Source organism: Pseudopipra pipra, chromosome 6 (genome assembly GCF_036250125.1).
Source record: "Pseudopipra pipra isolate bDixPip1 chromosome 6, bDixPip1.hap1, whole genome shotgun sequence".
Lineage (NCBI taxonomy): Eukaryota > Metazoa > Chordata > Aves > Passeriformes > Pipridae > Pseudopipra > Pseudopipra pipra.
The window spans coordinates 11,955,745-11,960,172 of NC_087554.1; positions in this window are offsets into that span (position 1 = coordinate 11,955,745).

Below are 4,428 nucleotides of genomic sequence, written 5' to 3' on the forward strand. Positions count from 1 at the left end.
GGCTGGGGGCAGAGAAAAGAGCAATGCTTGAAACCATCTGGGATAGGAAGGACTTGGGAGACAAAAAGATAGCTTTGAGAGGATGTTACGAGAAGCCCCTGGGGTGCAGTGGGTTTTGTTGAATGATTTATGCCCCAGCTGATTAACACTGTCATGCTGCACACAAACTTCTCACAGGTGAAGGCAAGCACAACCCCCCTTCCCAAGTAGCCTCAGGAAAAATGAGCCAGCTGCTCCGTGGCCAAAGGGCTCCCCAGGACTGTCCTTATGCTCACGGAGTCAGCAAAATGTGGTGGGACAAAACACCTTTGCCCCCTCCAATGCCTTGTCTTCATTTTGGTCATGTGTAAAGCAGAGACAAAGCCTGCAAAGAAGAAGATATTAAACAGAAGCCTTGGTAGGTCCACCAGAGCTTCAAAAGTTGGTGGAACATGCAAGACCTTGATGGTGGGGCTCTTGCAATTAAGATGGCCCATGTGAGTAAGACATCAACCCTCGCTGAAAATTTTGGAGTCCTGGAGATCTGGTGGAGAGTGGCTGTCAGGCTCCCAGTTTGTGTCTGTGTTTCATTGCAAGTGATGCACCCAAGGGCATGTGGGCAGGCAGTAGCAGAGGAGGAGCACCCTGGGGCTCTCCCCATGACCCCACCACCTTCAACCACATTGGTCCGAACAGCTATGAAGCTGACCAGCTCCTTCTGGGCTGGCCACTCTGCAGCAGCAGCTGCTGCTGATCCAAGTGGAAAGCCAGAGGCCATTGCCAGGAGTAGCCCAACAGCAATTATTCGCATGCATTTTATGTCCTGCTGAGATCCACCAACATTTTTTCATCACCTCTGCCAGTGGAGCAGCTGATTAGATGAGACCTGCTGGGTCATCTCTTCACAGTTATCTCCAGGGTAATCTGTTATCTAATAGTTCTCTGGGGAGGTCCTTTTTATGGGCTTTTCTATTACTGATGGTAACGTGATGCTCAACATGTTGTGAAAACAAATCTGATTTGTATGTCTCAGATAGATGATTTATTTTGATATAAACATATGCTTTAGGGCTGTGTATTGCTGTGTTTATTTTATGGGGCAAACATCAGTTGAGGTCTGTATTGCTTTATCACCTGCTTACTTAAAAAATGGAGCTGAGGTATCAGGTTTCTATCAATTGAAAGTCTGCTCCTTTTCCTAAGGTGAGTTTTCTCTTTTCTCCCTTTTTCATGGGCTGTGCACTGCTGGGGTAGCTCAGCCATGTGCTGGTCTCCTCCTTTTCCTCCTCTGTTAACAACCACATGGCTGACGAAAGGCTACAGTCTCTGGAGATGACACTGTAGGTGTTGGTGACATTTCACCAGAGGTGGCATTGCTGAAAAGGCAATTGATTTAATGATTTTGTTACTAGAGTGGTGCTGCCACCACTTCCCCAGGATGAGATTTCATCACTTTCAAAGTGGGTGTGAAGACAGTCAACAACCTAAAAATATCAAGAGTTTAGGAACGACAGGAAGCCACAGCAGCAGAACTAGCTGAGGGGATGGTGCTGCAGGGACTTTCTCCCTTTCTTTTTTTGAGTGCAGTGGGATCGATGCCTGGGGCTTGTGGCTGCCCCCACTGCGAAACACAGTTGGACTCTCCAGAAAAGCTTCTGACTCACACAAGGGGAAGTGGTGCAAAGCTATGTGCTCACTAAACGTAAAAGAGCCCAGGTGGGGTATCTGCAGAAGGTGGGGAGCCCTTAGTGCCTTTTCAGCCCTATGTGTCTCATCTCTGCTGTCCACCTCTCCCCCCTGGACAGTGGCAAGGCCAGCACTGATTTTCTGCTCACTTCCTCCCACCTCTCTTTCTCAAAGACCAGGAGAAACAGTCTCCTCCCTGCAATGGAATGCAGACACCGCTACTGTAGGTGCGAAAACCACCACCTAACTCTTCGAGGTGCCTCCAGGGGGTGCACTGCCTGTGGGGCCGGCACAGCCTGCACAGGCTCTGTGCCCTGTGCTGTGGTACCTGGCACTGCCTCACTGCTGTTTGTGCTTTGCTTGGCTGGGCTGGCCCGGGCTGAAGCTGCAGAGACCAGGCTGGGGCACAGCAGGCTACAGTGTCCCTGTGCTCTTGCCGGGCAGGAGCCCCACGGGTGACACGGGGGCTGCAGAAAGCTGGTGCCCCAGCTTAGTGGCAGAAGAAAGGCAGCAATTGCTCCTACCAAGGGATGAAGCACTAAGAGAGGACTGCCAGGAAGATTAGGGTGGAAGACCTGGATCCAGCCACCCAAAAACTCTCACTGCTGGAAGGAAACGGCAGGGAAGGCCAACTACCACTGCAACCCAGGGGTGTACAGCTGGACACGTCATTTTCCAGGTGTTGCCAGCTGGGAAGCATCTCAATGGCAATGCTGGCAAAGGCAGTGTTGAAAAATACTGCTTAAGGAAAGGAGCAATACTGAGACCTGTGACCCCAATGAGAAACCAATATATTTTAAAGTGTTGCTATAAACCCCAGTACTCTGTTCCTCCACAGACAGATCAGACGGAGCAAGGTGAGTGATCTGGCACTTGACAAATGCAAAACATACTGAGTCATGGAAAACAAGGGCAAGGAGAAATTGTGCAACACCAGAGAGCACTGGCTCTTAATTTGAAAATAGAAATGTAATTGGGAGTTGATCATTGGTCTTTCCTGGATCACAAATCAAAAAATCACTTCAAAATCCCTGGCAGAAGATAAAGCCCAGCACGAGTGCATTGCAGCCCAATGACCTGGTTTTATCCAGGTCAGCGGAGACCAGGACATATGAAAAATGATCAGGATTTTGCCACTAGCCTTTCTGGGTGCTGGCAGAGAAGGAGAAACCCCATAATTGGGCAAAATGTGTCTTGGAGCTGGTGTAACAGGGAAACTGGGCCTCAACAGTGCAGTCATCTGAGAATCCGGTGAAATGGGTCTCCTGTGAGTGGTGTCCCGGGAAGGCTGTTTGGCCTTCTGTTTGGCAGGTTTAGAGAGGAAATCTGGGGATTTTTAACTCCTACTCACAGAAAGCTTCTCTACTGAAAGCATCGTCATGTTTCTTGGTTTAAGTTTCAATGACATTTTTCAGATTTACTTTTAAGGCTAACAGAAGGGGAAATGGGCTCTAGTTCCTCTAGAAGGAGAAGATAGTGTATTTTTAAGAACAGATTATGCATGAGGACTAATTAACTTGGCATTTACAGCTTAGCATTCTCCTGGATAAATTTTCTCCAACCAAGACCACGTTCTGTTGCAAGAAAACTTCTGTCAACCATCTCTTTCCTCCTGCTGTTTTGTACGCTGTGATATTAAGGTCATGAGCCATCTTCCAGTGTCCTGCTCAGTGACTTCCAATTAACTAATGAGTAAAGTGAGGATCTCAGGTGTGGTTTAGCTGTGAGGACTGAGTAATGTCTCAGTGGGGACATCTCTCTTATGGTCCTGGCCAATGTTTTAACAGCTATAAAGTGTCAAGTGCGACAGGCTCCTAGAGGGGCTTGCTACACAGCAACAATTTAACAGCAGAACCGCTGTTGCTTCTGATCCTCATAGAGAGGAGCTCTGAAAAGGTCATTCTAATGAGGAGACGGAGGCTGTGTAGGTGAGGAATTTATCTCTTCCTCTGGTTCTAAGGCCTTTCCAAATAATTTGCTCTCTGAGCATGCAGTGGTTATAGTTTGCAGGCCGGGGGATGGACAGCCCAGACACATGGGCAGGATAAGGCAGGCAAAAAGCTCTTGTCCTTGCTGCTGCAGGTGTGCAGGGCACACTCATCAGCAACCTGTCCCACCACAGAATCCCCAAAATCCTGTTTGCTTGTGCTGTGCATGTGCTTCAGGGCTGTGTGGCATAACGGGGCAGTGCTCGCTCCACCTGGTGGGAGGTGCAGCTGAAGACAGAAAGCGTAACCTTGTTTCAACAAGGGGTGCTGAGTTTATGCTGATAATATTTGGGTGTTATTTAACCCTCAGCAAAGTCCTCTCCTGCAAAGATCATTTTCCACCCCAGGGAGCATTTCCTGCCCTCAGGAGAACATTCGACAGTGCTCTACTGGGAATTCATGCACTAAGTAGTTATTGTAAAGAAGGGAAAAGGGGTTCACCTGTACCTATCCAGGGACCATCTGAGCACAGTGTCAGCTGAAAAAAACCTACTTGGAGAAAGCTCTAACGTAATGAATCACTGTAATCTGTACAAAGGAAGTTAATAGGATACTCTCATTCAAAAATTGTATTAGAAGACACTGATGACAACGAGCCCACATCAGTTGCTCTGCCCGCACTTCCGCTCTCTGCCATCCCAAATCAAGTTAAGGTGATACAGATGCACCTCTTATTGCTTTAGGGGAAAAATATGGCTTGTTTTTTCCTGAGGATCACAGGTAACTAATGCAATAGAGGCCAGGCACAGCAAAGGCAAAGCCCCAACCTTGGCAC